This window comes from Labeo rohita, chromosome 4, assembly GCF_022985175.1.
Source record: "Labeo rohita strain BAU-BD-2019 chromosome 4, IGBB_LRoh.1.0, whole genome shotgun sequence".
Classification (NCBI taxonomy): domain Eukaryota; kingdom Metazoa; phylum Chordata; class Actinopteri; order Cypriniformes; family Cyprinidae; genus Labeo; species Labeo rohita.
The window spans coordinates 45336188-45347299 of NC_066872.1; the positions used below are offsets into that span (position 1 = coordinate 45336188).

The window sequence follows — 11112 nt, forward strand, 5'->3', positions numbered from 1 at the left end:
ACTAAGTAGTTTAATGTGATTCGATATCACTGGCTTCATGTAAATGAACATTGAACCGAGTGTTTTTGGACATTTTCCATGATCACACACTCGTAAAACATCGAAATATCTTGTTATGAGTGCCAATTCCAACATCGCGCCAATTAAAATGTGAAGGGTATCATTTCAACTAATGTGAATAATGAAACGGATGAAATAAGTGAAAGGGAAATTTTAAGCACTGCTCGAACTTGAAAGCGTTCGTGACTTTCAACTTCTGCTTTAAAGTCAACAGCACACGCGCTGTCTGATCCATCTCCAGCATTCAATTACACTGGCTCCGTTTGAGTGAGCGCGCGTGCGCGTTCACATCAGTCCTGCTTTATGTCAAGAAGCATTTGTGGCTGTATAAGGTTCTTGAGTCGACTTGTATGGCTCTTTGGAAATTAAATGTTTCATCATATATTTTCAGCTCGGCGTATTTTGTTTTTGGGCTCTTTTCAGCATCAGAACCGAATAAAAGGGTTCTGTGTAGGTGAACTAAATGCTGGATCTGATATAAAGATGTCCAGGTTCCATATCAGCCCAAACTCAAAAGAAAAAGAATTAGAAAATATGTTTTCGTAAAGAAAAAATGTATGGCCATTAAGATTTTTTTGTATCATGTATAATTAAAAACATTTTCTTCTTCTTTTTTTATGGAGATACAAGGATAGTTAAAGTCTTAATTTGTCCTTCCATAAATTAAAAAGGTTTTAAATTGGAACAGAAAGTCAGCATTAAATGCAGCATTCACTGCAAAAAAAAAAGAAAAAAAAAAAAAGCAAATTGCTAATGCATATATCAAAAGATTCAATTACTTGAGATACAAAATAAAGATATAAAGTCATTTTCTGAGAAACTGAAAAAAATCAAGTGAGTTTATGCGTAAAACAGGAACAATATCTATTAACGAGGTATGAAAACTTGTTTTAATCATAAACAATCATCCTATCTTATGTCATTTGGCTTCTCAAGTAAATGCATCTTGAATTAAAAATCTTTAGACATTTACAGTGGAAAACATCAGTGTAATCTGAAAGTACAGTAAAAGTTATTTCTAGGTAAGTCTTAAATTTATTTTCATAAAACCAGCAGAAACCTTGAGAACCTTTCAGTTGTCGTGAAAATAATGTCAGAGGGCAAAAAATCTTAATGGTCCTAAAAATAGTACCCGTTGACATTTGTGAATCATGGATGACTGCACACAACAGGTTGTATGAATTCAGAGTTGGTTCTGTAACTTTACAGCTGTTTGATCCTTTAGACTGAAGATATAAGGAAAAACGACAAATTGGGACTGTCAGTTTAATCTCCTGCTTCTGGCTCAGTTGTGCCTTCGCTCTTTGTATTAAAAATCAGGATTAGAGCAAAGGAACGGTTCCCATATGAGCGCCTGGGGGCAAAATTAACCTAATGCTTGTCTGTCTCTTTCTCTCTCTCTCTCTCTCTCTCTGTGAATGTGAATAGATACGAGTCCGGTAATGGTGATTAGAGGGAAGAGGTTATCAGTCTTATGAAGCGACAGTTCACTCTGTTTTTCTCCATTAAAACGCTGCCTTATTTGCTGCTTTTCCCCTGAATAACCAGAGAGAATTCACTTATCTCCAGTGCCAGAAAGCCCTAATCATGGCGTTAGCCACGGCACTAAGCCAAACTAATCCCTATAAAAACGCTCATGTCCAGCAATCTGTGTTTTTAGAAGAGGCGAACGGCAACAATGCAGACGGAGCCCGCTGTGTCTGCGGGGAGGAGTCAATAACCGCAACACGACACATCACTGCCCGCTACAGGCTATCTGCACTCCAGTGCATTCAGACAAGCACAGTTATGTGTACACAATGGCACCATTCCAAAGCCTTGCTGTCTATATAGTCAGCTGCCTTCTAGTGCATCCTAATTAAAACAGCAGATTAGGGATGCTGAACATACTTTAGGCTGTTTGTGCATCATATAAATAACTTCTTACATGACGCACACAAGTCAATTGAGTCTCAATCGACTCCAGTAGAGTCCGTTGTTAGCTTATTGATTAACAACAAAAAATACTGAGATGCTGTGCTTAGTTGGTGCAAAAGATGTGTGTGTGTGTGTGTGGGAGGGGTGCTGTATCTGTTTATCTATTTTAATTTAATTTATACTCAAAAGCACACACAAAAGCATTTATAATTTAGTTTAATTATTTTTATTGATCTTTTAGTATTGAATGACAGATTTTAATAGACATTTCTCTTACTTTGTCTGCCATATTTTGCAGTGCATTCTGGGATCATCCTATCCATGAAGGACACCTACGATGCTGCTTCAGTTTCGTCCAAAAAATGCTTTCATATCAGGTACCTTTTGCATCTACACTGTAAAAAAATGTTTATTTATTTATTTTATATAATAAAATATTACTTCAGTCTGTCTTGAAAGTTTTTACTAGCATTTTCTTAGTGAAATTTGTGCTTTAAATTATAATAGGAAACATTTTTCACAAAAAGTTCTTTAATGGACATTTTTAAGAAAGTTTCTCTTGGGAGTTTTAAAAATTTATTTTAGTTATTGTTTATTATATTATTATTTTATATTATTATTTATCATATTTATATTTATTTATGTTTGTAAAAATAGTAGTGTTAAATTGTAGTGTTGAGTTTGCCATGAGCCTTTGGTGCGAATATGCCATAAAATTATAAATACATAAATAAAAACTGAGTGAAAAATGTTTCAAAGTAAATCCTACACGTATTTTTTTCCCGTGTAGAACCCAGAGTGTTTTCGAAGGGCTCTTCTGTATTTTAGTAGGCATCCTTTCTTCTGGCTTTTATCTACTTTTGAGCTCTCCGCTCTTCAGGCTGTGTTTTCAGGGCTCGTTTCGTTCGCCGTATGTGTGATATTCTGCTTTTGGAGTCATAAAAGCTTAGACCTGCTTGACTAATCAGGTGTAATGGAATGCATTCGAGTCATTAAGCGTCCATATATTCGGTTCTTCAGAGGCCGGCTGTTTGTTTTATAATGACAAACTGCCCTCATTTCCGCTCAGAATTATTCTGCCCGATACCGCATTCATATCCCACCGCTGCTTACTAATGGAGTTCTCTGATCTCTGGTCCAAATTTGAGCCGGCTGGAGCCTTATGTTGAATGACAGAATGGAGGAGTTTGGCGTTATGAATAAGTTTTGTCAGCCTTTCGGACTTCAGTCGTTGTGGAATTGGCTCAGTAGAGCTGAAAATTGCCTTTGCCCTATGGGACGCACCGAGGACTGATCTCCAACTTTTACCCCTTTTCTGTGCTTTGCTTACTGTTTTCCTCTTCTATTCGGAGAGAGGCTTGTGTTCGCAGAGCAGCCGCTGTGATAAATCTCAGCGTCTGACCACAGATGCATATATTTACATAAACAGTCAAAGCAGAACGGCCATCTTGACCTGTATAATAGATCAGCTCTAGTGTTTGTCTGGATTAATGCTCTCTGGACTGGAGCCACACCAAAAAAAAAAACACTCAGCTGATCGTATTGCTCATGAGTCTGAGCCAGTCATATAATTGTTACAACCCTTTTGTTACGAGTTTAATGGAGATTGCAGAGCATGTACATCTAATCTTAATCATCTTAATCATCTTAATCATTTTCACTCAGAAATTGATCATAAATTTTACAATTAAATACAAAAATAAAATAATAATAATAATAATAAAAGGTATTTGAAATTTTATCTCACAGTTCTTTTTTCTGAATTCTAGGTTTACATCTCGCAATTCTGTTTTTGTGTTTGCGATAAAATAAAAAGATAGATATGACTTTCAAATGTGAGTTTAAGGGATTATTTTCATGTTTTATCTGCAAAAAGCTTTAGTCCAGTTGCCCAAGCAAACATGTGTATCTGCAACTCAGTTAGGATGATTGAAAATACTGTTTACAGTTTATATATTGTTTGCTTTCCTAAATCTGGTTTTGTCTCAGACTCATAGCGGTCTCTAGCTGGACCCCCTGTGGCTTTGGTCTAGATTATGTTGTTATGGTCAGTGTAATCGAACCATTAGCATCCAGTAATTTACAGTGATGTTGACTGACACACACACAACATCAGTGAGTACAGGACCGGTGTCTTGTCTCTGCTGTACTGACTGCGGCGGTCCTGCAGCGGTCTCTGATTAGATAGTGGCATGAGATTTCAGTCTAAATGGATGAATGGCTCCTCAATGTGATTTTAATGATGTAGTTCTTCTGGTGCAGAGATTGTCTTTCCTGTGCAGCTGACGGCAGTGTGGACAGAGAGAAAGAGAGAGGGGTATTTTGGGTTTTTTTGGTTGACATTTTATTGATCAAGAGACCTAATGGAGTTCAAGTTTGTTTCTTTGTCTTATGATGTTTCACAAATGCAAAACTGAAATATTAATGTGATATTTGTGTTTTTTCTTTCCTCTAGGTGTGTGAGCATCGTTTCCACCCGGTTACAGATATCTGACACAGATGGACACGGTTATATCCGAGAGAACTCTCAGCCGGTGTGTGTAGCAGGTGTGTAGGTCAGGCTGAAAGATTAATGACAAACTGAGGACAGGCTCTTTGAACTCAAACCTATGAAAACAGACTAACAACAGATTCCACACAAGCTTATTGAAAACATTTGGCAGTATTAAGTGAATATGCAAGTGTTTATAGTCAGCAGTGAGTGTTTGTGCCCTGATACAGATGCCTGATTGCGTTTGACAGGCAGCAGTAGTGTTTGCGACGTCTTCCATCTGCCGCTGTCACTCTGGACTTTTAGTGTATGACAGCACACTGACAAACACACTTAACATCTCTGAATCATCCTGAAAGACGTTTACTGGAGTGAGCGGCTCTCACACGTTTCATTCTGACACCTGAAGCCATCAAGTTTGACCTGAGAGCATCAGTCCTGCTGAGTAAGTACGCAGATGCTCAGGCTGTGGCGTGGTTATACATGTGTAGATTGAGTTTTGATCCATACATTCTGTGTGTGTGTGTGTGTGTGTGTGTGTGTTACGGTTTCTTGAACAGGTTAACTCAGTGCTGGGTTGTGGCGTGGGGCCTCAGCTGTGAGTGTTGGCAGATGGAGATGGTGCACAGCGGGGCTGGCGGACGCTGGCACTGCCCCTGAAACAACCCATTATGGACACACGGAAACATCTGGCGGTCTGGATATCGGCTCAGGACATCTGATGCAATATTAGCACACATGCACATATGCTTTTTGTTACAGCTTCTCTCATTAGACAAAATCCTTTTAGCTGTTAGTCCTGATTTAAAGTTTGTTTGCTACTGAGTGCATTAGTGCCTGTCCACTTTTTCAGTGCTGTTTGTTCCGGAAGTATTATTTTTTCCCACAGGGATATAAAAAAAGGTCTTTCTTAAAGAGTTATACAGTATGAACCAAACCAACCAGCTACATGGTGAATCACAGCATTACAAACTTTGATTTGATGCATAAGTGTTTGAAAATATGACAAAAAGACTTTACAGCTTTAATAAGGGAAAATAACTACAATCCCATGATGCATTGTGTATGACAAATAAAAAATGACGGAGAAATAATATTAAAAACTATTAATTAAAAATTAAAAAATTAAAACTATATAAACACACACATACACACACACACACACACACACACACATATATATACATATATATATATATATATATATATATATATATATATACAATCTGATTATATGCTAGTAATATATTAATATGTTAATGGTAATATATTATTACTATTTAAAAGAATTTTAACTAATAACTATTTTAACTAAACCTCCAAATTTATTATTATATGCTAAAAACAGTAATATTGTGAAATATTACAATTTAAAAGAATTTTAACAGTGCTTGATGTGAGTTTTTTTGGCATTATTTGCTAAATTTATTATTATATGCTAAAAACTGTAATATTGTGAAATATTATTGCAATTTAAAACAATTTTAACAGTGCTTGATGGGAGCTTTTTTAGCATTATTTGCTTAATGTGACTCTGATTGGTGGAAGTTTCTGTATAGCATTATGGGTAGTGTAGTTTTTCATCACAAATTCCTCTGTTAAACATGATTATTTTAAAAATAAGTGAAAATAATGCAGATGTCTTCTGGAAAAACATATACCATCCAATAACAACCTTAGAACTCACAGCAGGTCTGTCTATAAAGGTTTATAGTTATAAATCAATTTCCCTGCGGAGAAAATGTTTTTACTTCCGGACCCGAATGTTGCACTCTATTTAATTTTCCCCCTGAGGTCCACTTAAAGTGTTTTTTGAGGCAATATAGTTTTTCATACCCATTTTCCACCCTCTTTATATGGTTACAGGCTTTTGATAGGTCATTTGATGAGGTTAGACACCATTTTCCCAGCATCTTCCTGGATAATGGCCTGGATAAGATCCATTTTGGCATAAAGGTGAGTAACTCATTTGATCATGTAGATCTGGCCTATTGTCATAATCTCAGCACTGCAACATATGTAAAAGCACATCACATCAGGAGTGTGTGGGGTGTTACGGCGGTTATGTGTGTTTGTCTCGAGGGGTAATGCTCTAGTTTGAGCCATTACAGCCTGACAGCATGCTGGTTAGTAGTGGGTTTCGTTTCTGCAGCAGTCTGACTCCACATAATGCATGGCAATGAGGTCCACAGACCCGAGCGCGTGTGTGTTTGCGTCCACAGGGTCTAATCGTCTCTCCGACTGCCCGCAACCTGTGATAGAGAGTGCAATCTGAAATGGGAAACATAATCTGCTTAAATATCCCCGTTTTTCTTGTTCTACTCCATTAATATATATTACACCCACCGCCTATAACTTTACCAACTCATTAGCTAATTCTATGAACGCATCGACAATGTTAATTAACACAGCTATTACTGTAACTAGTGGTTAAGCACACAAAAGCAGAAGCGGCCCGTGTTATCTTGACAGAACAAAACTGACAAATGTGTAAATCTCTTAATAGAACAAAACGGACCAACATATAAATCTCTTAATAGAACAAAACATCCAGTGTATAAATATTTAAATCTCTAAAATGCTCAGATGTGCCCAGGTTGCTGCTGAACTGATAAATGTGAGATATATATCGTTATATCGCCTTGCTCTATGGTAAATCAAAAAGGCATCATAGACATAACAGTATGACTTTCTGTAAAGCTGCTTTGACTTGACTATAAACGTCTTGACGTTTTAACTGTTGCTCTGACTATAACGTATGTTGCTGCTGTTGCTGTATATCCTGCTGTCAGACACAGATGATGAATATTCGGCTTCTGCTTCTGTGTTTGAGAAGGTCAGAGGTGTGGTGTTGCGAGCTGACTCTGAACACGGCGAAAATACAAATCTGTGTGTTTGAGATGCACCGCAGACCGTTACTGTCTAGACGGCATATATACGCGCGCACCAACATCACACCGCATGAGTCAGACGTTGGAAGAGAGGAAGAAACAGTTTTTTCTAAATTAAATGTCTCGATTTCTTAAACAGCGAAGACATGCGTGAGATTATGAGGGTGTTTTTCTTATGCAACATGCGAGAAACGGTGCTTAAGTACAAATCTCTGTCCTGGAGAATACACTGAGATGTTAAAGAGAACTCATTTGTGATTTTCCTTTCCCCAGGGTGTTTTCATGCTGTGTTTCTCTTTCTTCCCAGAGAACAGACGGCTGCACAAAAGCACCAGTTATGCTGCACAGCATCAGGTCAGAAGAAGGATAGAAACGCAATGAGTTTCTTCTAACGGTGCCCTTGAGAAAGAGCCGCATAGAGTCGAGAGTAAGTGTGTGTTTTTGGACTCGTCTAGTCATTGTTGCTGAGTTGTGTTTTCTGTGTCCCGTCTCCCTCCCGTCCTCGTCGAGTGGTGACGTACGGCCCGTGTGCTGCTGTAGGATGGACGACCGTGGTACTCATTAAGATCGGGAGCGATAGAGAAAATGGGAAAAGAGAAAGAGCAGAAAATAGATAAAGCGGTTGCTTTTTGGAGTTGTTCCTCTTCATTATTTTCACTGACCTCTTATTCTCTTTCTCTCTTTCTCTGTGTTTCTCAGTTTCTCCCGTCTTACAGCGTAAATATGTGATGCGTCACTTTAGAGCTGAATGGATCCAGTGCCAAACAAGATTTCAGAGGACAGTGGAAAGGTAAAGAAAACTCTTGCCATTGCATTGTGAGCCCATGCAAATTTGTTTGGCTGACACCTAATTGAAAGTAGCTTAAGCTGTCTTTACACTGCATATTATAATACCTTTAAATCTCTCTTTAAAGTCTGCCTATTCAATCTATTTTCTAAATGCATGCCACTGATGTTTTTGTGAACGAATCATCTATGCATATGTTTAATTAAAAAATAAAAAAACTTTTGATCTCATAATTAAAACATCATTACTCAGTGTTCTGGTTTCTCTCTGGTTACGTAAGCCATTCATTTAGTCCACTTAAACCTCGCCCCTATCTTACAATCGACTGCAATCTGACATTCAGATCTGCCTTCATCCAATCAACAATCGATGTGTAAAATGTCCCTGCCCTACTTTCAATTTCACTCAGATATCACAATACAGAAAAAAAGATCTCTGTCTTTGTTTTATTGTGACTTTTTTTGTATTTTTTTTTTTTTACTTTTTGTGACATTTCATGACATTTTATGTTTTATTTATTTTTTATTTTTACTTTTTTGTGGCATTTTGTCTTTAAACAGAAATTTGAGGTGCCTTAAAAATGCCTTAAAGGAATATTCTGGGTTCAGTACAAGTTAGGCTCAATCAATAGGAAAAGTTTGATTAGCACAAAAATGTTTTCTTTTTTTTCAATTTCTCCTTTCTTTTCTTTAAAAATTTGCAAGAATCTGGATTACAGTGAGGCATTTGCAATAGAAGAGAATAAGGGCAGTCATAAACTTCACAAAACTCACTGTTTTAGTAGTATAGTGCCAAGACTTAAGTAATATGTATATGTTAACATGCTTTTAATATAAAAATAATTTTCTAACCTTTATCTTATATACAGTTTTATAACTTGGTTGCCATTGCAGTGCCTTAAACTCTAAAACGTTGGTAAAAATCCTAACAGCTTTATAGCTGAAATAATTAGTTTAAGTGTATTTATATAGTTGTAAATTTAACATTTCTGCTTTCAAATCCTCCAGAAATTGACCTAAATTGCTTTCATTGTAAGCGGCTCACTCATAACCTTGATTTTCACTCCCCCCCCCACCCCACGTTTTACCACTGTGTGACAGTGTTCCTCAGAGCTGGAAGTGCACAGCAGCTCTGGCGCTCGCCTAGTAACTCACAGATGCTTTTGTTTGGAGTAAGTCTGCGACATCTAGCACAGACCGTCGCCATTGTTCTCGAAAAACCCGGCTGAGGGTTCTGGGATCAGCTCGGCCTGATGACAGTTAATCCCTGGAATGGAGTTTTGAGCTGATCATTGTATGCATGACCTGCAGCAGTCATAACACGGCACACTTGATCCACTATTAACCTGACACCTTATCCAGCTCATCTCGCCCGTCCTCCTCAAACACACTCTTACAGGACACATCACATTTCGAGTGGCTTAACCTTTACCACCAGGCCCATGTCTGACATAGCGTAGCGCAAATGGAAGCGGGCAGGTCAGTAATGAGTCAGCCGTAATGAATTAATAGCCTGCTTTTGCTCCGCGCGCAGCTCTCGGTGTCCCTCTAATGCTCGCGCGTTTCTCTCTGTATGAAAATCAGCCTTGAAAATCTTTTTGTTCATCAAATGCCGAATAGAGAAGTTCTCAGCTATTCACAAACCGCACCTCAATTATCCTCTCTCTCCTCCTCTGCCCTCATCAATTATGCATACTGTATATTAAATACCTCACATTTGCACATCCGCTCATTTGCATAATTTCCAGCGTCCCAGTTGGCAGAAGAGCAGAAACCGGGTGAGAGGGTGATGCCACTGAGCTCTGTTGTTTCCTTCACCTCTTCAGGTCTTCCTAATCTTGAAGGAATATGTCTGTGTACAGCATCTTGTGCTGTAGACAACGATCCCTCTGTGCGTATAAACCGACGAGGAAACACATTGACATAAACGCACTTATAATAGAAGCCTGGCAGGCAAGTATGCAAATAAACATTTGAGATATGCAACTATCACTGTATTTTGATTGTATAATTATGACACGTTACAAGTGTTAGTTTCCCAAGCCACAAGTGATTCATAATTTGTAGTAGTTAAACTGTTAGAATATCATTTCAAAATGAAACTGTTTTTAACCCTTTTACCACCATAGTGTAACATATTTATGTAGGACAGGACTTGATTTTATCAATCAGGATTTAAAGTCAAACGTGCAAACACTTGAATCATTCATAGGAACATGTTTTAAGAAAGTTTATCGGATTGGTTTTTGTTCCATGTTGACTTGAACCCAGAATATTCCTTTTATTTTGATGTTGTGTATGATTGTGAATTCAGTGACTGCTGTTTTATGTCCCGAGTGAGGTTTGGTATTACATTACTCTGTATAAACTCTTGACATGAGGACAGTGTTGTGTGTGAATGACAGTATTGTGCTGCAGTGAGAGAGATTTATTGGTTAGATAAAGAGGACACAAGAGAGGCTGAGCTGACTGAAGTCTGTAATGTGCTCAAGGGTGATTGGTTTTCATTTTCTCTCCTCCCAGCAAAAGCGTGGAGGAGTAATGGCTTTAAAATATTGCCGTGTGTTTGAGCCAGTGAGTACTGTGCAGCCCGGAGCCTGTCTGGATCCCTCCGCCACCATCCATCCATCTGAGATCTGAGGTATGGGGACACGTGGGGATGCTTAAACATGGTGAATATCACACATGTGCTAACCACAATCAGTCGATCGAATGCAGTGCAAAGCAACAAGCCAATTTGGACACATTTAGTGGTGTTTTCTTAGTTATGCTTCATTATATTATCCAGAGTAATCTCTGACCTTTAGTGTTATCTCAACTCTTAATGTCAAATCACTACTTTACTAAATGGTCAAATAGATTTTCTCCTGGTGGAAAATGAAATGGGTGCAAAATATCCCAATTACATTGAAGGAGGGACCCGAGACATATCTGGAGAACAGAATATCATCGACTTGAGGTAAGCAA

The 11112-nt window shown here is 38.0% G+C and overlaps 1 protein-coding gene and 1 long non-coding RNA gene across 3 annotated transcripts in view; one reads left to right on the forward strand and one right to left on the reverse strand.

The window, feature by feature from the left end:
• The window catches only part of chrm2a (cholinergic receptor, muscarinic 2a), a 74327-nt gene that overhangs the window by 9375 nt on the left and 53840 nt on the right, over positions 1-11112 (reverse strand). The gene's annotated exons all lie outside the window — the stretch shown is intronic.
• Positions 5956-11103, forward strand: LOC127164453 (uncharacterized). Of its 2 annotated transcripts, XR_007827654.1 has the most exons (5): positions 5956-6424; positions 7667-7786; positions 8059-8149; positions 10669-10786; positions 11005-11103. It is a non-coding gene; the product is annotated as an uncharacterized LOC127164453 (long non-coding RNA). The 2 variants fall into 2 exon arrangements; XR_007827653.1 differs by having other exon boundaries at positions 10669-11103.